This window comes from Parasteatoda tepidariorum, chromosome 4 (genome assembly GCF_982258835.1).
Source record: "Parasteatoda tepidariorum strain Cologne lab strain chromosome 4, Ptep-v5.0, whole genome shotgun sequence".
Classification (NCBI taxonomy): Eukaryota; Metazoa; Arthropoda; class Arachnida; order Araneae; family Theridiidae; genus Parasteatoda; species Parasteatoda tepidariorum.
Window position 1 is genome coordinate 4,195,852 of NC_141758.1, and position 24,528 is coordinate 4,220,379.

Here is a 24,528-nt window from a genome sequence, read left to right on the forward strand (position 1 = left end):
CTACCTTGAATTACATTATGACAAATTGGCGCAGAAGCAATTTAACTAATAATCTTTAAATGCATTTTAGACAAAGTATTTTTTATCTGTTCCAATTAATCAAGAGTATTGTCTTAATAAAAGTGTAGAAAGGCAGGGTTAGTCTGGTTTGTAGGGCACTGGACCTATGTCTAAGAGTTCGTGGGTTTGAACCCTGCCGGCCGAAGACTCCCCGTGTAGTAAATGGTGACTGATGTACGTTAAATATGTCAAGTCACAAAGTCCTCCATGTTCCCAAAACAAATTATACCTCTGGGGGTACTGATCCAAGAGTTTCTTCTGAATTGGTTCAAAATTACAAAGGCTACGGAGTTGAACATTAGTAGTCGTAAACCCAAAATTGAGTCGGCTGTTCAACATTATTAAATCTAACATTATCATTAAAAAACATAATTAAATCTTAAATATTTTGTTAATTATTGTATCTTATTTAAATTGCGTTGTGCAAAAATAAATTTTATTTTAAGCTCGAGAAAAATACATTTTTGCTAAATTAAATTATTATGCAATTAATTATCTCTTAAAAGTTAATTTACTAAAGTTTATTAGAATCATTTTAGAACCGGAGCCTGTTAAGAAAAATAAAATTAGTAATCATAAATCATTTTAAGAATCAATATAAAATCATCAATGCTACAGAGAACAATGATATATTTTCAACGTTACTTCTTTATTTGACGTTACATTAATCATTTAGGGGAGAGTCGGGTAGCTCCGCCCAGCGGGTACCCCCGTCCAACGTCAATTTCATATGTATAGAATATTTTCTCAAGTCAATGTGCCATCGGACATTAATTGTTATATTAAAAAGAGATTATTTCCCAAGTTTCAAGTATTTATGCAGCTGTTAACATGGTAAACAATAGTTTTGAAAATTTGTTGAATACAGTATTCATGAAGTTAAGAAAAATTGGTTGAATGTTTCGTTCAAACTTCATTTTAATACTTATAAAATAATTTTTTCTATACATACAGCATTAAAGTATGTAGTCTTAGGTTTAATTTGCACGAAGAAAGAAGTTTATTTTTAAAAAATTGTTCGAGTAATTACAAATTTACAAAAAAATTGAATTTCGGGTAGCCCTGCTCACATGAATGTCAGGTATCACCGCCCAATTTTATTTCGTTGATAAATGTACGGTTGCAAAGATTATTATTTTATTGCTTCAAATTTGAATGTTATATGCATTTTTAACAACAAATATTGTTGTTATTAAATGATTGTTATTAAATGATAGAATTCACTAAAAGTACACAAATATGTAATAAATAAAATAATTTTTTGATAAAAATGATAAATGAGGTTTATCTATTGTCAATACATTGGTCACTTTCATTTACTCCTGAAAAAACAGCCAAAAAACATAATTTTTGTAACTGGGCGGGGCTACCCGACGCATTTTGAAAAGAGCTGAGAAACATGTTTTTTTAAATTTCTATTTTTTTAAGTTAAACTATTCTTTTTTTGGTTTATTCTCTTTGCATTATTTAATTATATGGTCAAACAATAGAAACATACAAAATTATTGATTATTACTCAATATTATACAGAAATATAAGCAATACTCCTTAAGTGAGCGGGGCTACCCGACTCTCCCCTACTTTTTCAAACTAAAATCGGTAGATAAATTATTGAGATACACATGATTATAAAAAAGATGCAGAAACCAGGAGAGGAGAGAATATGTGCACGTGGAGGGAAAAATTTCCATTACTTGTTACGTTTTCCATTACTTGTGAGATCAAGTTTAGAAAAACATTATTATTCATTAAAATTTCGAATTACCTAGGCAATTATTAAGGAAGAATTTAAAAAAAAAAAAAATTAATTTACATTTTGGCGGCCTCTGAAGGATCCACCCACCACTCCACTCACAACCAACAGCGTGTTCACGCACAGTGTTGCCAGAACTTAAGATTAAAAAGTAGCGAATGGGAGCTCCAAAAGTAGCGGATTCGAACATTTTGTAGCCCAAAAATAAATCATATATATATATATATATATATATAAATTTATTTACTGCACCAATTTATTTGGCTATATTTCTGTAAAACAGCGCCGTTTGCCAGAAAACACTAAAATTATAATAACATTGGCTAGCTCGTTTTTTCCCAGCTTTTTTATGTGTAAAAATCAGTCGGAACTGTCTTCGATATTTTAATGTTGGTGCGGTCTTTGAGCTGCATAAGAATACTAAGAGGTTTCGACCTCAGCTCGCTTCGTTCCCCAACCTCAAGAACCTTAATTACTCGCACATAAAAATGTTCTCACTAGCTAATTTTTTTTTAATAAAAATTATCTCGCGTTTCGAGGAAATTAAAAATAAGACCTAACTATAGTCCATTCCACCTTAAGTTGGCACTGGAGAGAAAGGTAGGTAGACCGGATTACAGCCGTTGTCATGGAAACTGGGTTACTCCTTAAGTCAGTTTGGGGATGAGGTTGCAAAAAAGGGAGAGAAAGTAGTCAGTATTGGCGTTTAAGAAAGCAAAACGCCGATTTTCTTTTTTAAACCAAGAATCGTACTAAAATTTTGAGGATACTAGTTGTAAGCTGATTTCTTAATTAGTACTTAAAAAGCAGATTTTCTTATTATGATTTTTAGACTAAACGAAACTAATTTTAAACAACTGAAAAAAATATATATTTAAAAAGATTCTTTTTCGCTGAAATCTAATTAAAAAAAAGAAATGCATAGATACGCATAAATACTTTGTCTTAAATATTTATTTTTATATTCTTATTTTTTGTAGATTAATGTACATTAATTTATCGATCATTAGTGTTTTGATGGAGAAGGAAAAATCAGCATAGGCAGGAAATTATTGATCATGAAAAAGATCATACTTATGTTTTATAATATTTTCTGTTCTTTTTTTTTTCTTATTATGATTTTTTAATTAAACGAAACTGATTTTAAACAAAAAAATATATTTAAAAAGATTCTTTTTTGCTGAAATCTAAATAAAAAAAGGAAATGCATAGATGCGCATAAATACATTGTTTTAAACATTTATTTTTATATCCTTATTTTTTGTAGATTAATGTACATTAATTTATCCCTCATTAGTGTCTTGTTGCGGAAGGAAAATCAGCATAGGCCGAAAATAATTGATCATGAAAAAGATCATACTTGTGTTTTATAATATTTACTGTTCCTTTCTTTATTTTTTTCTTATTATGATTTTTTAAGTAAACAAAACTAATTTAAGGAAAAGAAATATTTAAAAAGATTCTTTTTTGCTGAAATCTAAGTAAAAAAAAGAAATGCATAGATGCGCATAAATACGTTGTTTTAAATGTTTATTTTTATTTGCTTACTTTTTGTAAATTAATGTACATTAATTTATACTTCATTGGTGTTTTATGGGGTAAGAAAAAGTCAACATAGGCAGGAAATCATTGATCATGAAAAATATCATACCTAAGTTTTTTTAATATTTACTGTTCTTTTTTTTATAAATAAAAAATTAAAATTTTTTTTTTTTTTTTTTTTTTTTTTTTTTTTTTTTTTTTTTTTTCAGAAAAGTTTCTTTTTTTTTACTATAATTTTTTTTTCTGAGATATATTTGCCTCTAAGAGACAAAAGAACTTACCGAAAAAAAAATAATTCTCAAAAATGGTATGAATTTGGATTTTTAGTATTATCTACATGGAGGGCGTACTACTTGCACGCCCCCCTCACCCATGTTTTCAGCTGCCATATTCCACCCTCTTAGACTCAACAGGAACTCTTTGAATAACATGATTACCACCTATCCTGGTGGTTATCATGTTATTCGTTTAATATTTTAACAGTTGACAGTTCCTTCTGCAAACTCTTTGTGGGGTCTCCCTGAATTGAATTCAATCCACAATTTCTCATCAGAAGAAATTCTACTTGGGTTGTTGGACGCATTTCTTCAAAAGAAAATACATATTTTAAAATATCAGAACCTTCCTTTACTTTTCAGGATCTTTTCGGGTGAAAGGAGGCTTAAGAGAAAAATCCGTATAATTAGTTATTTAAGTAAAGTAGAATTAGTTAGTCTCGAAATATTTTGTCAGATACTGAAATATCTTAACATTTTCTACGTAAGAAAAAGAATTTCTCAGCTTTTTTGGCTTTGTATTTTAAAAAATAATAATTAAAATATTGATTGGTTTAAATTAACCTTTCGATGTTTAAAAAAAATTAATGATTCAAATGTTGTGTCTTTTTTTGAAATTATTTCAATTTCTATACATTTTATTAGTTTATAACTAACGAATTTGCACACTTATATTATGGAATTTGTATTTCAGATAAAATTTAAAAGTCCCTTTAATTAAACAAACTAAAAATCTTAAATTTCCGCCATCACAATTTTAAAAGCGAATTGTACTTTAGAGCTACACATGGCGCAAAAGACACAAAATTTGAATCTTTACAGAGATTGAATAAAGCGAAAACATTTCTTATTTTTGTCGTAAAAAAATAATAATAAAATCACATATTGAATTAGCTACACAGCAAATATGCTCAACTGTCATCAGTTTAATAATATTCACCTGTCTATTTGGGTGGTTTTTTTCCCATTCATTCTGAAGGAGAAAAAATATTAATTAAATATTGTACATATGAGGTTAATATTTAGAAAATTAAATAATCAAATACAAAAAGAAAGCGAAATAAGAATTGCACAAGAGATAGGACACTTAAGCAAATGCAAGGAGAATGGAAAGAGCTGGCTGACCAGTGCATAAACATAGCCAACGCGCCAATTTCTTGACCTTGAAAACTAATCCAGCGTCAAACTAAAACACCTTCTTCTTTGTACATTCGCTTTACTGAGAAGGTATTTATAAGTTAAATACATTTAAACATGAAAAACTTCTAATGCATGTTTCAAGATAAACTTTTCTTATTATACAACATTTATTTATATTTGTACGCGCATTCAAACTGCAATTAATTCCAAAATAGCGAAGAACTACTTTTCAAAAGCGGAATATTACATTTCCTACCCTTCCCTGCAGTGCCAACTTAAGGTGGAATGGACTATAGGACCCAATCTCCAACAAGAAATTCAGAAAAGTTCAACTTCATGGGTCTACATCTGTGTGTATTTAAAAATGAAAGGCAAAAAATCTTTTTTTGATAAGCAAAATAATTTATTTAATCATTTTTGCTCTGAAGTTCGAAACAATACAAAGTACAAACATTCAGCTCGCAGATGAGAAATATCACTTTGCTTTTCTTTGTAACAGCATCAATAATTGTTTCAAACTCGATTGAGAATAGTTTTGATAGTAATTTGGTGAACAAATGAATATTTTGATTTGGACCACGTATGAAACAGTATTTTAAAGCGTCTACGAAGCAACAAATATTTTTAACTAATTTTTTTTTTTTCATTTATAGTAGCCGTAACATCTGTTGTAAAGTTAAAAAAAACAATGATAAAAAGATAGATTTGCACTAAATGCTCGTAAATATTTTCTTTTCTCGCAGCTCGCCTTAGTTGCTGTGCTTACTTTACTTGCACAGTGAAACCTGTTAAGTTGACCATCTCTATAAGTTAATCACCTATCTAAGATTTTGATGATCAAGTGCAAAACTGGTAAAAACAATTCATTATCATTTTTATAAGATGACTTCTCTTATAAAACCATCAAATTGTAGTTCCACTTCTGATCAGTTTCACTGTAGAGTTCTAGTAGTTCTGATCAGTTTCACTTCTAGTTTCACTGTAGTAGCTTTAATAATTTTCTAAACTCCTTTTATAACACGCAGCATATACATTACCGTGTTTATCATTTAAAGTAATTATCTTTCCTAGTTATTTTGCAATTACTATAAATGTTTCGAAAGGTTTAAAATGTTGACATTTTCGAATTAAAAAAATTGTCGTTATTCAGTTTTCCTGATCCCTAAGTGCATTATGTTTCAATTAACTTAGTCATTTTTATTCATAATTTCATTGTTATAGTTAATTATTATTTGAAATTTCATAGTATATATTTTTGTTTTAAAAACAAAATCCATCTTTTGCATTTCATCGTCATCATTGGGTGGGCCTTGGCCTTCTATGAAATATTTCATGTCGTTCTCCTTGATGCCAATTCTGATTATCATTTGCGTTTGGTAATACGAATTTTATTTTAATATGATAACTATCCAAAACTTAATTTTTATTTGTTTCATTTATTTATTGCATATTTGGCAAAATGAGGTGAAAAATAATAACTGTAACCATAGCAATACATATTATAGCTTCCTTTTAAAAAAAATAATTTCATCATTTACAACGGGAAAATCTAAGCTCTAGAGCAGGGATGGGCAAACTTTTTTGGTCGAGAGCCAAAAATCGAGAAAAAAAAAAAATGTTTGGTGGGACAAATAAAACTTTCAAAATTTTAAAAAAAAAAAAAGCGATATACAAGTTTTAATTTAAATATTTAGTGAGATGAATGAAATTGCGATTTCGTTTTTAAAAGTTCCTTATATTAAAGTTCGAAGCGAGATGTGCCTATTTTACGGAACAAGGCTAAATGCTTTTCTGTTAGTCCACTTCTGAAATGATTCTTTCTAAGGTTCAAAGTTGAAAACTCTTGTTCACATATATAAGATTAAGCAAACATAGAGCTGATTTTCTGGGCATGAAATATAAAATTTTGGAAACTAGCTTTTGGTAATGATTTGTAAAACTTTGGCATATTTAGAAACAACTGCTTCAGATGATTGTTAGATTGTCCGCTCGTTAGATCTTAAAATGCGTAGTCTGCCAAATGTGAAGTACAATTTACCTATATTAGATTCCTCGAGAAAGACAAACGCTAGTTAGAGCCAATCTGAGACTATTCTATGAAGAACTTCTGCTTTCAACATTTTACCAATTGAAGCTGTCTGTGCTAACTATTTCCATCAATTTATGTTTTGTAGAACAAAAATAGAGAAAGTAAAAAGGTCATCAGTACTTTGTTAAAAAAGGAAAAACAGAAATAATTTTAAATAGTTGACAAGAAAATGGATGTAACTGTATATTGCCACTGATCGGCAAATTAAAATTATATCCGCGGGCCGGATAAAACCTTTCGGCGGGCCACAGTTGACCCGCAGCCGTAGTTTGCCCATCACTAAAAAGCATTTAACAGTACGATATTTTTTGGAAACTCATTGTCATTCACAACAACTATTTTCATTCATCAGGTAAAATGACTTTGGATTTAATTTTTCTGAGTTTCAAAGCGAGTAACGTGATTTTTTTTCTCCAGAAGATAAACGATTAATAATAGTTGGAGTTAAAAAAACATTTTCCCCATCATACTCTCCGTGCATTTTTCCATATACATCTTTGCGATTTCCCGAGTCTACGATTTGAAACATAAACATGGAAAGATTATAGACTCCATCAGTAAAACATATCAAGAATCCAAAACTGAAGCGAGAACGTTTTCAACAACAACAACAAAAATGTCCTTTTTAAAAATGGTAAAGAAGCTGGAAACTTTCAGAATCATTTTTTAATGGGAAGGGAAAAAATTAAAAAATATATATATATTTCAGTAAGGAAAAAAAGTAGCGCATATTTAAGATTTGTAGCGTTCGAAAAATAATAAGTAGCCCAAAAAGTAGCAAGTAGCGAAAATTCAATTTTCAGTAGCGGGGGCTTTTAAAAGTAGCCCAATCCGCTACTTGTAGCCCAATCTGGCAACACTGTTCACGCACAGCTTTCGCTTCGAACTGCAAGGAAAAACTGCTAGCACAAAAGGAGTTTGGGAGGAAAAATCATGGTTGAAATGCTCCGGCTTCAAGTAGGAGATAGTGAGAGCCAGTTTTCTCCCGCGCATGGGCTCTTCCCACGTGACGTCACACTCCTGGGGTGTTGGTATCCACCACGTGCCGTTTTCTTTTTTTTAAATCATGTTCAGTAAGTAGTATTTACTATTTAATGTTATTTTTTATAGATATGTATTTTAATTAACTTATTGTTAATCCAATTTCAGATACAATTATGTAGAGTTTCCTTACCTTACTGTTGCTTTTTCAATTATTATCATTAGTTAAATAGTTTTAATTTTGTTCACATTGATCAGTGATTCGTAGTTCGTTATATAATTAAATAAAAGTTATTAAAATCCATGTTTTTAGTTTTTCTCTCATATATTATTTTGATGTTTTCAATGTTAGTTGAATTCATGAGAGAGTATTTCCTAAAATTTTAGAATTAGCATAGTTTAAAATTTTGTGTTTTTCTTTTTTTTTTAATATTGTGCTATTTATTTTACTATTTTATTGCTCTTTTTAACATAAATTTGAAGTTTACAATTTTTTATTATCCATCTATTTTTAGAATTGTATCTCAAAAGGTGACGAACAATATTTCTTACTAAATTTATTTAATGCGAATAAGATTAGTTAAAGCTTAAATTCTGTAAACAAAATTAATACGAAACAATAAATGTGTTATTAGTAAGATTATAAAGTTTTTAGATCAGATTTTCCTAATTATTTAAATTACTAAATAATATATTAGTTTCTATCTAATTTAATGAAAAGTAAGTAAATAAGCATTATTTCACATTTTAAAAAATGTGGATTCTGGTAGCAATTATTGAGATAGTTTAATATATAATAGCTATTCCATTAGAATTCGTCATTTCAATTTTAATTTCATTTTGTTTATTTATTTTATTAACCAACATATACTAAGGCTGGGATACCTTGGCCGACCACATGGGTTACATTGGTCCTTATAGCAATAATATTCATCAACAATATTGAAGGTTATATAATTCAGTTATTGTATTTTTAGTAGCATTTAAAATCATGTCTTTTTTAATAATAATTAGTTTGATAAAACTGAGCAAGATAACTGTTTTTACGCCTCAGATTTAATGAATTCTGTGTTCTCTTTTATTTTACTAATTTATTTTGCATAATGTGCATACAGCATAATAGCTTAAAATTATTTATATCTCATTAAAATTACCCAAAGACATGTCAAACAATAGCTATGCAAATGAAAATAATCCTGATCTATCCTAAATAAGGATTATTTTATCGATATTTGTTGGATTCAAATAACACTTTCATTGTGATTTCATCACTTTAGTTTAACTCATGATAGAACATTAATTCACCAGAAACATACAAAAAACTATTTTTGACAGGGAATTATTTTCAGGTTAATGAATTTTATTATTAGGTGAGAAAATTTTTCACTTCGTTTCAAAAATTTTCGAGACATGACGAAATGCATGAAAACTGCAATTAAATAAAGGAGCCTAAACTTTCAACCTAAAAAAACTTTTGAGATCTTAATTTTCATATTGTGAATACCATCCATATTTTGAGAGACAAATATCCAAATTTAACAACAACAACATATGTATATATGTAGGTAGAGGAAGCACGTTTGCCTGATTTCATAACTTAAAAAAATATCTTCTGCACCAACTAATTAGCATATTTTAAGTTTGGCCCTCAAACCATTTAGATTGAGATCTTAGTAAGTTAAAATCCGATCATTAAATCAAGAGTTATTCAGGTTTTTCACTTTTTTTTATTTTACGCTCTGTATATAATGCAACATAACTTTTACAAATAATAATGCTTTTCATTATTCCTTTTTCTTTATTAAACCTAATATATTAATAATGATAGGAAGAAGAATGAGGGGGAAAAATAGTGATGAGTAATTTTATAAATGCAACAATTATCGTAAATGATCCTATAAAATCTGGATTAAAAATCAGAAATGATCTAATTTCATAATAACTCACTGTAGATTGCATCTGTGGAAAACAGAACTAATTATCTAATAGAATTATTTCTATTTTGTTTTATATTTTGGACATTCTCGCAGTTAGTTGACCTGCCAAAGTCAATGGTACAGAAGAGCTTAAGAGAATAAATGCCTATCAATTAAACAACTGATGGTATTTTAAGCATGCACGGTGGACGACGTAAGCCGGATGCGGAATTCAGGCTGTGCTCTGTCCATCCTAGGATTTTCCAACCTGAAGGTGGGGTAGAGGGTCATAACAATAGATATGATCCATCAATGTGTCAAAGGGGAAAATGTGTATTATGAATAGATCTTTGAAGTGGTGACACTTGAATTTTAACAAATGCCCATCGCCAAACATTTGACGAATGAAACATCTCTTTAGCAACCCCTAAAGATTATACCACCAGGTGTTGTCAATATAGTATTTTTAGCAATCAAGATGGATATATTTTTTCATAATTCAAAATTTGGAGAAAAAAATCCTGAAACATGAAAAGTTGTTCTATTATTTTCATGGGGAATTGAAGAACAAGACAGCTTGGTCTTGTATCAGAAAAGAAAACGGGTGTTGAGCATAAAACAGCAATTTTTTGTTAATTACTTGATGGTTCATTACACTATCACTTCGTTTAACAACTCCTATACATCTATCTGAATCATTTTAGTTTTGTTTCTTCCTAAAAATCGATTAAAAAAAAGATTTTGTTTTTGAAATTCTCGTTACCCTTTTCAGAACATTTTGTTAAGATTTAATTTTATTTCCTAAAAATTTATAAATATAACTTTCTATCATATAACTGTTAAAATTACTGAATGTTTAAATTTCTTTGAAACCGTTTACATTTTTAAACGTTTCGATAAAATATTAACTTTTAACAGCATCAAATCAGTGTTTTATTAAAATGTTTCAGTTTTTGAACCTTTTGACATGAAATCAAGTGTTAGTACTCGCGTCCAAAATGAAAATTTCGAGAAAAAGAAAAGAATGGATATAATTTTAAATTAATTAAAAATACAATTTCTGGCTTTCAGAGGTTTTAGAAACCTATAATAAGTAATGAAAAATAACAAGTTTTTAATACCCTATTCCAGATGCCAGAAAATCAAGCACTAAGCTTGGAACCTGTACCAATTACTTAAGTTGTTGTTTTTGGTAACTGCATAACATTTCGTAAACCTAGCGTAAATATTACTGGAGATATGATGGTTTTTTTTATTAAAAAAAACTAATTATTTGTTTTATGGTTTTTTGCTATAACTTTAAAAATATTCAATGGAATTGAACAAACTTTTTGTTGCAATTTAAAATTAATTACAAATGCATTGATTTAAAATTTAAAAAAATTTGCAAAAAACTGCGCAAGATATGAGTATTTCAAGTAGTTCTTTTATGCTGCGCATGAGCTAAAAAGGAATAAAAAAAAAAACTTGATCTGATTTTATAAATTCAAAAAGTTTCGAGCAATTCAGGCCTCGTAGTCCATCAAAGAAAAAAAGATCGCGTCATTCTTTTCTTTTTTTTTTTTTTTGAAACAGTATACATACACCATACTATTTTTAAAATTAACTAAAATAAAACACAGTTAATAAGATTGATATTTTAAAAATATAAGTTCAATCAAATTTTTGGGAACAATAATATACTAGACTTTTAATATTACTTAATTTTTTAAACTACTCAGATTTATACAATATGACTTTGTTTAAATTTGACAGTAAAATATTGTGTTTTAAAAGCATTATCAGTGTACAGAATTACATAGAAAAAATATATAATTGTAATTAATTAGTAAACATGATTGTTGTGGAATATTTCATTATAAAACAATATTGATGTAATTTTAATTTTCAGGAAAGATAAATTACCACGGTAAAAAAGAGAGATCGTTTGCTTTTTATATTAAGAATACATTTGAACAAGATAAATAATCAGTGGCGTGCCAACTTTTTTTTGACTGGGGGGGGGGGGGCGATTCCAAGTCCCGATTGTCCGATTTAATATTTTCAAATTAGTTGTATAGTTGTATACATTGTTATTATTAAATATATCTGTTTCATGATTTTCCCATTTAAATTAGAGAAATAATTAATGTTTATAAATTGTTTATGTGCGTAACATCAATTTTCTCGAGAACAAGTTTTATAATAATTGAGTGTGCACAAGTAGTTACAGAGTTATACTTAAAGGCTAAAAAAGTGCACAAATAATCTTAGGAGAATCCAAAATGTGTCATTTTTCAAACTATGAATCTATTATTTGAAGTGGAAAAAAATCGTTCAATATTTATATAAGCTAATTTCCAAGCCCAAGCAAAAATATTCTTTGCCGCTCATTCACTTAAAATTAATAAATAAAAACTAGAGAATAAACTAACTTAAGTTTTTAATTTTATAACATATCTATAATAAACAATTTTGTAGGCGTTACTTCCTGTGAATTAAAGCTCTAAACCTAGATTACATAATACTTTTCGTATAAATGCTATGATTGTAAAATGAAAGCAACGCGAAACATCCTACACAACTTTGATTTTAGTAATTGAAATTTCATTACGTTTCAATTTTAATTGTTTGAAAGTAATATGTTGACTGTTGTTAATATGCTGAAAAAAAATAGTACAAAAAGTTATAAGACTCGTTTATACAAAGAAAATTTAATAGAAAATATAACTTTGTAAGAATAAATATAATTACTTAATTTTAATTAATAATAGTCACAAATGTATAGAAGAGTAAAATATGCAAGCATTCATCGTATTTTAAACTATATTATTAAATGAAAAAAAAAAAAAAACATTTACGCAAAATCGGCAAAATAGTTTGGGAATATTTCCAAAGCCCGATATCTTTGAAATTTCTGTTCTCAGTAACAGTTCAGACGCTTTTGTTCAAATTTTGTTACTTGAAATTACATCATTTAAAATGACATGAAATTTTTTATACTGTGCAGTACAAAACTTTTCCTAGCGTAAATTTAATAATAAATAATAATGACTTATCTATAATAGTATGATTTGCATGAAATTTTTGGAGAAAGAATTTTACAATTAGTGGAATTTTTTATCCGCCTAAACAGTTCCAGATACACCGAAAAATTAAAAAAGAAAAGAAAAAGAAAATAAAAGGACTGGAACTTTGACTAAACAATTGGAACAATGTTTTTGACATGGCGATCACTTCAACATTATGATAGGTAGTATATTGCGATATTTTAAGGATTAAAAATCCAAATTCGTTAACACTAAAAATGTTTATTCAGAGGAAGTATATTTTTGTGCTTAAGGTCTTTCTTAATTTAATGTTATAAAATTTCTAATTTAAAATATCGCCTGTTTTTCTTTTCCCAGGGACTTCCTTTTTCTCTTTCAGACAGAATCTTAAAATAAATTATAATTTTTTATGTATACTTTTATGATTAATATCATTTTTTCATATTTTTAGCTTTCAGAAATTATTTTTAAGAAATAACTTGTTTTTCGTACACACATTTTAAAATTCTAAAAAATTTACTTAAATATATTTTTGATTGACTAAATAATATAGTTTTATCATTTTACTTAAACTAAACAAAAACAAATTAATTATAGAACTTTTAAAATTGGATATGATGAATTTGAAAATTGATGATAAAACAACATGCCTCATTCGTTATTTAAGTTAATTAATGATAAAAACAACAATCTTAACGCCAAAAGAGTTCTATTGATATTGTCTATCAAAGAAAAAAAATTAAAAGAAGCTATTAAGAATGTAGGTCATCAAATAAAACCAAAATATTTTGATTCAGATTATTATTATTATTATCCGGTATATAGAACGGCAGGTATGATGGAATTAAGTCAGACACTGAAAATTGTCTTTCGTAGGTTTTATAACATCAAAAAATTGATTTAATATAAAATTAAGACTTTGATGAAAATATTGCTCCGTCTATATATAATTTGGTTACCATATGACATATGATATAAAATGATATATCAAAATTGAAAAAAAGTAATAACATTTGAAGCCGATTCAATTCATAAAGTTATTAATTATTACTATTATTTTTTTACTTAATTTTTCAGACAATTTTGGTAAATATCTGTATTGTTATATTGATTTTAAAATTTATAATACTGGCACTTGTGTGCAATGGAAGCATCTGACTTAAAAATAAATAAATAAAGTAATCATGAAAAGTATAAAGTAGTAATAAAACAAGTCATGAAGTGTCAATTTTATAAAACTTTTTGAATCTGGTTAATATATTGTTATAAAAAATGAAATAACTTATTGGTTTCAAATCGAAAGTTTTCAACACGTGATGTAGAAATTGGATGAAATTTTAGGCCTTTAAGCATCAAATGTGCTCGCCTTTTAAAAAAGTCACTATTTAAAAAAATATTCACAGTTATATCTTTAACGTCGAGGTAAAAATAAAGTTGCGTTACTCTAGTGCAGGGGTGGCGAACCTTCATGCACCAACGTGCCATTTTTTCTAAAATATATTGCAATGAGGTCATAGACGTGCCGACAAATAGTTTTGACTTCGTGATTTTTGGGTAAATAATAATAAATACTATCAACTCTAAACTATTTATTTACTACGAAAAAATGCAATTCTCAACTTTTGCAATGTCTCAGTTATACGCGTAATTCAACTTAAAGTAACATCAGTGTGACTTCTGTTGTTGCAGATTGGATGACAAATAACTTTTTTTAGGGTTATAAGATGTTAGTTTAAGCAGAACTGTTAATTTTTTTTGCTAGTTATTTATTGTTCGCTTGTTTTTTTGTGGTTATTAATTGCTTTTTTGGCATTAATTGCTCTTTTTTTGTGAAATTTAATTGAATTTTTAATAAGCTTCATAGTAAACTTTGTGATCGGTGGCGTGCCCAAAATATTGTGTCACGTGCCATAAGTGGCACGCGTGCCACTGGTTCGCCATCCCTGCTCTAGTGTGTGCAGGGTCCTAAAATATGACAATATTTAAAAAAAGATTCAATTTGGAATATTTTGCCCATTGAAACTTCTGATCAGAATGATATGTATTCACAACATCATGCAATTATATATGACTAAACAATCATGACACGGGATTATTTTTTTTTCTTTGAAATTCCAAAGCAAATATCATAACAAGGAAAAAAGCATGCAATTTCTTTCCTAAATAAAAAAACTCTTTTTAATGGCTTGTCTTGACAATAAATTTTATTTTCTTGACAGTAAATTTTATTTGCTTCGAATTTTTAAAGTGAAAAATAAAATAGTGAAAAATAAAGTAAAAAATGGGGAAAAATAAATAAAATTTAAGCAGCTTTATGTATAGCATTTTTCTCATCTTGCTGCAGTTTAATTTATCTAGATTTATATCGAAATTCTCATTTTAAAGACGGAAAATAAAAATATTCAATTGATAAAAAGAAATATTTACATTTTTAAGAAATGATAAATTACAATAGTTTTGATCGGATTAATTTTTTATCCTCTATCATTTATAACTTCATTATTAAAATTTTAAAAAATCTATTCTTTAAATTCAGAAAAATTATTTATGAAAACTTTCACAAAGTTAATTAGCAGAATTCGACCATCCTATAAAATTAATAATTAATCATATTAGAAATGTATGAAGAAAATTTTTAATTGTCGAAATAATTTTTACATTGCAGTTCTAAATTTAAAAAAAAACGCACACACACATTAACAAATATTTTTTATGTACGGATATTTTGACTGGTACTTGTTTTTATTCGGCATCGCCATTTTTTTCGCATGTTCTTAGCTCCAACATTTTTGTAACTACAAATCATTGAAGACGACTATTTTACAAGTCATTCATAAGAAAGCGGCCATCAGTTTCATCTATCTAGATTTGGCTTTATATCGCTATTCTGGCGCACACGCTTAAAATTTTTATGCGGCAGACGATCTATACCTTCATTTAATGTATTTCTCCTAAAAAAAAAAAATAATAATAATAATTTTTATTAAATCGTAGGGTTTTCTAATCCCTAAACGAAGTCCTTTTTTTAAATCAAAGTGATTTATTTTAAATTTAGCAATAATCAATTTCCTATTTATAGAGAATATATATATATATATATATATATATATATATATATATATATATATATATATATATATATATATATATATATATATATATATATATATATATATATATATATATATATATATATATATATATGTATATATATGTATAAATTATTTAGGTATATTAATATGGATTTGTATAGACTAATTTTTAGCAAGAGAAATGAACATAAATTATGTATTGCACTTTCTGAAATTCTTTTTTTAACAAGAAACATCTTTCAATATTGTGGTATTCAATTTTATTTTCTATATTGAGCTATGAGTTAGCTCCATGGATGTGACATATTCATAACCGCTCAGAACTTGTTCTTTAAATTCAAATTTTTCTTAACGTAATAAGTTTATCTACCTTTACTAGTATAATAATTATTAAGTTTGAACTCTTAAGTTTGAACTTATAAAACTCTCCGGGTGGTTGAAATTTTACAATTCTTAGTAAATTTAATTATATTTTTTAAGTTGTATTGATAAATACATAGCGATTGTAAAATGAAATAGAACTACTTTTGTTTTAAAAATTCTCCAAGTTAAAGTATTTTTTTTTTCTAAATGTTTTTGTTGTATACCTTCATTGAAAACATTAAATGTGTTTTTCTCTGCATTTAAGAATCTTTTTCTGGATTTATTAAGTTCAATGCACCCCTCTAAGGAAATTGTTAGTTGCTTTTTGTTGTATACATTAAATGTACATACCTTCATTGAAAGCATTGAACATGTTTCTCGCTCAATGTATATATATATTATTATTATTGTTTTTTTTAATGCATAGAATTTTCTAATCTCTAAGCTAATTTTTTTTTCTTTCAAATTTAATAATTTTGAAAACCGCTATATTCAATTTATAAACAAAATATATGTATATATTTAAGGATCTGTTTCTAGATTTTTCAATGTGCCTTTGCTCAGGTTTAAGAATTTTTTTTTTTGAATAATCACTAGAATACTGTGATAATATTTTATTAATCTGTAACATATTTTTCCTTTTTTTTAATAAGCATTTTGACATATTTTTTTAAAAATTGATTTACTTTGTATGCAATTAAAAATGTCCTATTTAAGTATTCATGAAACTCTCAAAGTATAAATCTTCATATGTATAGATTTATTTTTAGCAAGAGAGATTTGTATAAATTTATGTATTTCACTTTCTGAAATCATTCTATAACAATAAACATCTTTCAATATTGTGGTATTCAATTTATTTCTATATTCAGCTTGGAGCAGGCTCCATGGATGCAACACATTCATAACTACCTAATATTTTTTTTCTTGTCTTTTCTTAAAATAATTAGTTACCTGACTTTATGGACCTATGAATTAAAACTATCAGAGTAATATAAATTTTAAATTTCCAGATAATAAACTTTTTTATCTTCTTGAAATTGTTTTGAAAAGTGCATAGCGATTGTTAAATGAACTTGACCTAATATTAACTTTACCAAGAATTCCATTTGTTTTAAAAATTCTGTCAAGTTGAAATGTTTTTTCTAAAAGTTAGAAATACGAAAATTCTAACGGCTAAATAAAAATGGAGAAAGCTTGGATGGATGGATCTCTTATTTAACTTAAAAGACTAAACTCGACACTTTAAATCAAATTAAGAACCCTTCAAAACCGCCCTCCAAGCTTCGTTAAAAAGCATGGATTAACTAGAAATAGAAAGATGTATGAGCGCACAACGACGCAGCAAGTAAGATGCCGGAAAACTCTCGCGGTTGCTTCCCTTTGAAAGGAGTGGGTCAATGGGAGTGTCTTCTCCACTTACTCCTAGCTCCATGCCTCGACCAGCTATCGCCGCGATTCGAATCCGATTAACCTCATGCTTGATTATTATTAAATAAAACTAACTAACATCTACATATAATACTAACATCTTTCCTCCAATGTTTAATTTTATTAAATTTTGATTCATCCTCCTGAATTCTACCAGCAGTTAAATCCATATAATTATTAACAAGTGATATTTCCTGGTGGCTCCTTTTGATGTTTTCTATTTTATTTTATCATTTTCTTTGTTTCTTCCAACCAACAAATGATGGACCCCATACACAATTCTACAATCTTTTGAGTTTCATCACTATGTAAAGCAAACGCAGACCAGTTCTATAAAAAAAAAAAAAAAAAAAATAAAAAAAAAAAATAAAAATAAAAAAACCCAGCAAGAATGCAATTGCCCTAATGCTTGATCCAAGAGTTCTCTTGTCTTTTAGGTTTCGATCAAAATTTCGAAACTACGGAGTTTAACATTAAAATCCAAAAATAAAAGAATCCCGTGTCTTTTTTTAAAGGACATTGCTTGACCTTTAGTTGCCAGTCTTACTGCTGCAAGCAATGTTCTCTGAAGGTCAAGCATTGTCCAAGACACAGTAAAGGGGTCCAATTATTATTCCCTAAAGACAAAATATATATATTTTTTAATAAATATGATTTATTATTTTAATTTTTTGAAGAAGTCATTCAATATTTTCATGTTCAATAATTGAGCAAACGTAAAAAAATGTCCATTCAGTAAAACAACTTTATTTAATTTCTATAATGCTATTGCTATTTCATATTATAATTCAAACTTGAAAACTAATATATATTTTGTAGCTTTTTATATTTTTTTTAAAATATTATTAATTCGTTTTCTCCCCCAAAAAAGTAAGAAAAGGAATTGCTGTAAAAAAAAAAAAAACTACTTTGTCAAAATACTCACGAATATATTTATTTTTCCATTTTCAATATGTTTGTTTTTCCATTTTCACTAGTACTTGTATATATTATCTTATACATATTTTTGTTTTTACATGTCTGTATTTATTTTGTATATATTTTTATTATTATTTATTATCTCTCTTTTTTTCCCTTAATAAATGCTATTTGGATATTATTTAGTATTTATTTTCAAAATTATCAAAGCACTACTCATTAGTTTTCTGAATCAGAATTTTCATCAAAAGTATTTAACTGTTATTAAATACAATTTTTGTTTCATATCACTTAAAATTTTGACTGAAAATAATTTTTTTTTCTTTATTAACCTAGTTAATTGTCTTAAAATACATTATACTTGTGTGCACAAAATCAATCAAAAGTAATTTTCATTTTGCCTTTTTCATTTATAAATTATATTTTTCGCCAACTCATATATATATAAATATAACTTAAATTTTTTATTTTAATTTCAGTAATAAACCTTTCATTTCATTTTTAAGAATTTAAAATAAAAGAAAGAAGGCGTTATAAGTAAATACCAAAAACTTTTGTTGAATTAAATTTCGTTAAACTCACATGTCTCAATTAAATTTAATGTTCGCTTAAAAAAAGCTACGAAAAATCATTGTAATCCTACGAAACCATTAAAACAAAACTTAATGTAATTGATCAGAGAGAGTCAATGATTGTGTTAGGTTTGGATAGTGATAATTTTCAATGTTCATAAAGAGAATCGATTTTTAAACCGCCTCTGAGGTATTTTTCCATTAGCCCTTGGAAAAGTAGAACTGACTTGTTAACGGCATTATAGCTATTATTCTTTAATGTCTTTTAATTTTTTTTTTCATTTAAAAATTCCAGTATTATAGCCCAGGAATAAATCTAGAAAAGAAAAAGATGCATAGAACGTTTTATTCTGAATAACTTTTGATCTTAAAATCAAGACATTCTGAGCTAAGATGCAATATTCCTAACATAGCGAAAGATATTCTATATATCTATATCAGGGATGGAGAACCAATGGCATGCGTGCGATTCATGGCACGCGACACACAGTACCGTCTTTACTCATGGAAAGACGGTACTGAAAGACGGAAAGAATTTACTTTACTCAAACGGAAAAAATGCTTTTGAACACCCTATGACAAAAAATTTTTTTGTAATAAATTTGTAACTTATTATTTTGGCTCTTATATACAATAATTGAACTAAACTTCGTTAACGTAGCGTAAATATTTTTGAAAATATGAACATTTTTATATAAAAAAATACAAATTTCTTTGTCTTGCGTTTTTTTAACAACTTTAAAAAAATTCAATAAAATAAAAAAACGTTTGAATCAATTTTAAATTGATTAAAAAATTAATGCCGTAAATTTAAAAAAAAAATGTTGAAAACTGCTCCAAATACGTGTATTAATTAAAGTTTTTTTGTACTGCACATATACGCGATAAAATAAATAAATAATTTTAAAATTTTCTTAATTTTGTAGTGAATCTTATTTGACAACTACTTAAGTCCGATTTGAATTTCTTAAGCAATTTTCTAAGGAGTGTTTCTTTTTTCTTTTTAAAAGAAACCTCAAAATAATAAAAGGATTTTCCACAAATTTCATTTTGTACTATTAAACAAGATTTATAAACGACACCGGTTGGACATTATGCCGATTAAAGTTCGCATGTTTTATTTCCTAATTCCATCACACTTTGTTGTGCAGACTATCATTAGTAGGCTATTATCATTTGTTTATAAATCTTGTTTAAATAGTACAAAATGAAATTTCGTGGAAAATCCCTCATAATTTTGAGCTTTCTCTTAAAAGAGTAAGAAAACTTCTTAGAAAATTGCTTGAAACTTTTTTCATTTTTAAGATATTCAAATCGGACGTAACTTATTAGTTGTCAAATACGATTCACTGTAAAATTAGGATTTTTTTATTTTAAATTTTTTTCCGCACATGTACTGTATAAAGCAACTACTTCAATTACTTTTAACTGGCGCAGTTATTATTATTATTTTTTTAATTTTAAAGCAATAATTTCGTTATAAGTTTAAAATTGATTCAAACGCTTTGTTTAATTTTTTTAAGTATTTAAGCCATAGCAAAAAAGATCGTCATGAAATCTACCCCCACTCCTGATGCCTCATCAAAAAACTCCTGGCAAACACTTGCAAGAATCTTTTTGTTGTAAATCGCAATATAGATATCATCCCTGCAGCAGATTAGCACTCAGAAAATATTTATTTCATTAAAAATTACATTATCTGCTTGAAAATATCGCCTCGCACAATTAAATACTCGCACAAAAAAGCAGATTGTCTCCAGAAATCGTGACGGTAAATTGCATCATAAAGAGCAGGAGTTATGTTTTTTCCCCATTTCTGTTGAAAACACCATTCATTAACTTATATTAAACGATAAATAAAATATGAGTGTTTAATACTTAATTCAGTAAATGCTTAATAAATTACACATTAGGAAGACTCACTTACCTTGGTTTTGTAGAAATGTTTTAAGACAGCGAATGCTCATCATCACAAGAGAAACTTGCGTCTGTACCGTGGATCCCTAAACAAAGATGCCTTCGAACGGTGACGTCACTATTCCAAGAAGGTTTGGACCCTCCCCCTAGGAAGTGACGTTGTGTATCGATAGTTATAAGAAAGTGACCAATGGCTTTTGTTTATCCTTTAATCGTTCTCCCTTCGCTTGGGTCCCTTAGGAGCACTCAACTGTGCAATACGTCACGAGATTTCATACACACTCTGTCTTTTGGTATCCATGGTTTCTGTAGAGGTATTTTAAAGTAGCACTCATTTCCACTAATAGCTAGTCAACAAAAAATAGGAATATTCTTTTTTATTGTAAATTTTTTAGATATTGATAATTTTGATCTGAATGGGTTGTCTCTCCCTGACTACTATTTATTGATGAGATATGTTGTAAAACAGCAAAACTGAATGTTGAATTTGGTATTCATAGCATACCTCTGTTTATAAAATGACGCCTTTTACTCAATGAAATGCTATTTTTATAACTGCTGTTATTTTTTAACAGTGTAAAAGCTATTCTTATCTGTTATATTAAATTTTTTACATCTCATAGCCGGTATCTTGTCAGCTGATTATTGAAATGGTGCAAAAATTCGCAGAAAATGAAATTTTTTGTGAATAAAAGAAATTTGATAGATTTTTTTTTAATATTTGAAAAGCTATTTCAAGGAGAATTATTTTAAGTTTGTTTTTCGAAGCCGTTATATGAAGCAAAGCTTTTTATTTTATTTATTTCACTTTAACAATTAGGTTAATTCCACCAGAGCCTTCTATGATAATTATGAAAATGAAGAAAAGTTTTGTGAACTGAGAATAGTCCAGTTCCTTTTTTAATAATTTACTTCTACGCTGCTTTGTTTAAACTCATAAAATTATGCAAAAAAATGAGAATTAAGCATTTATTTTTATCCGAAGGAATCATATTCAAGATTTTCAAAAAGTTTAATGATTTTTTCAATGCACTGTTAGAAATATCTCGGGAAAATGGTTAAATAACAATTTATTTCATTACTATTTTACCATAATCAAACAAAACAGTCAAATAACTGTAAAAAGATAGTATTCCAACTGTTTATTGTCTGTTTTCACCTAATATGGTTAAATAACCAGAATTTGACCCGCAACAACTAGGCCCGCCAATTTAAACCACTTAGTTCATAACAGCTGGGTACACATTACAGCCGAGAGGGATAAACTGTCAATCTCATGGTCGACAGAACGGGGGTTTGGGTCCCTGCGTTTACACCACAATAGCATTTCTTCCACTAACTTCAACACATGAAGAGTTTCCAGTGTACTGCTCTATCCAAATTGTGAGCCTGGACAATTTGAATATGATACTCTCATTCACGCATAGATGGTAACACCATAAAGCTGCTTAACACAGAAAAGTCTAGCATTTTCCATCTTCTACGATAGATGGAACTATCACATAAACTAATTAGGCAGCATTCCACGGTTCATTTGATAAGACACAACTTAACTTCAATGCCCTTTACCTATCGAAAAGCCTAGCTCTAATATCCACTTTAATTTCTTTTTTTGTGGTTTTGAAACCATGCTCGATGTAAATGGTTTTAAAATAGTTTAATTCCATATTCATGCTTTTTGACTATGCTTTTGATGCTTTTGATCATGGGTTAGAATCTCCTTGCCATCAGACTAAGCGTGGGAGATTTTCGTGGTTTTCCTCTCCATGTAACGAAAATCTGGGTTAGTTCCATTAAAAAGTCCTCCACGAAGGCAAATTTATCCCTATACATGATCCAGGAGTTCCCTTGTCTTCCGTATTGTGTTCAAAATTACAAGGCTACAGAGTTGAACATTGGTAGTCGTAAATCCGAAATTGGGTCTGCTGCTCAACGACGGTTATAAAGTAAATGGAAGTATTAATACCTCAATAATATCATTTTTTTTTCATTATCCATATTCAGCACACTTTTTAGCAACTTTAAAAATATTGAAAAAATATAGTTTAAATAAGAATGAAAAAAAAATCCCTCAGTGGAGCAAAACTTATGATAGAAGATGAAGGGGTCCATGAAAGCTGATTCTGAAAAGGTTGGAACAGGAGTATGCATTCGTAAATGAAAATAAATGTCACAAGCATTTATTTACGTCCTCTAAAAATTTACAATTTTTGACGTGGAGAAAAAATAAAATTTGGAAATATGGACCGTTTTTTCTACAAAATTCGATCTCAATCAATACTTCCTCACAAGTCTTTCCGTCATTTTCTTTATTGTACTTTTCTTCTTGTCTATGCGTGAACAAAAACCGTTTTTTTTCAAGCACTTTACTATGTAATAACTCTCAGGAAGATCCGATTTTATACTGTTATCGATCTTAGTAATCCTCAAAATGCATAAGATAGCGTTCAAATCGCCATTTTTGTAAAAAAATGGACATAAACCGTAGTTCCCCTTTAATCACGTGCGGAAACTCTCAGTTCTCATTTAATTAATTGAAATTAGCGTTAAGTTATGAAAGAGCTATTAAAATTTTCTTCATAATACTGAAATAGACACTTTTATTACGCTCATGCAATGAAACAAAATTGGTAACATTCAAAATTATAATATTTACCTTATTTTTGTACGTCAATCTCTGTTTCAACACATCAAAATAGTAGACTAGGATGATTTTGGGTTCATATAATATTTAGCTCATTTCAATAGGCAAGGTTTATAAAAAAAAACGATAGCATTTATAACACATTTGGTATGAGAAAAAACTAGACTAAATAAACTAAAAATAGACTGCTTACAAAAATATATTTAATTCTATTCAATGTGAAATATGTGTACATATTTAAAAATTTACAAAAATCTGCAAAGAATCAATTTTAAATTTTACTCTCAATGACATTTTTAAAAAAAATTCAAAATATCAAGTATTTCCAAATCTTTTTAAAATTTGATTAAACTAGAGATAGTGACTTCAACAGATTTAATGATTTCACAGCGTTTAATTTTAAATGTGCTGATTACCTTTTACTAAGCATTAAAATGTGTTTTAATACAAAAGAAAAGTGTATAAAAATATGACAACGTTTCGTAAAAGTTTTATAAGCAAAATATTTTTATCTTGATGCTCAAAAATTTTAAATCAACAGAGAAAAGGCTAGTTTAAGGATAAAGAAACATGTTTTTAAGACAAGAAATAAAATTATTTCAAGTTTGCATTGGTTTATTACGAAATACCACTTATAGAGAATTATTTCTTTTAAAAAATTAAAGCATACGTCATTCATTCTAGAGAAAATAAATTAAAGTTAAAGTAATATTTTTTTAAAGATTTTGATTGCTTAAATATCTAATTTCTTATAATTCTACAAGAATTATAATTAGCTGTTATAATTAAATAGAGTCTTTTTCAGT

The 24,528-nt window shown here is 27.7% G+C and overlaps 1 protein-coding gene across 4 annotated transcripts in view; it reads right to left on the reverse strand.

The window, feature by feature from the left end:
* Window positions 1–21,257, reverse strand: part of LOC107447602 (uncharacterized) — a 37,506-nt gene extending 16,249 nt beyond the window's left edge. The window contains exons 1-2 of one of the 4 annotated variants that reach the window (XM_087160538.1): window positions 7,720–7,759; window positions 1,874–1,926 (exon numbers count right to left, since the gene is read on the reverse strand). The gene's annotated coding sequence lies outside the window, so the exon portion shown is untranslated. Of the gene's footprint in view, window positions 1–1,825; window positions 1,927–7,719; window positions 7,760–21,088 lie in introns of those variants that run through there. The other 3 variants (XM_087160539.1, XM_021147211.4, XM_087160540.1) reach the window with 3 other exon arrangements.
* Between the last annotated feature and the right edge of the window lie 3,271 nt (window positions 21,258–24,528).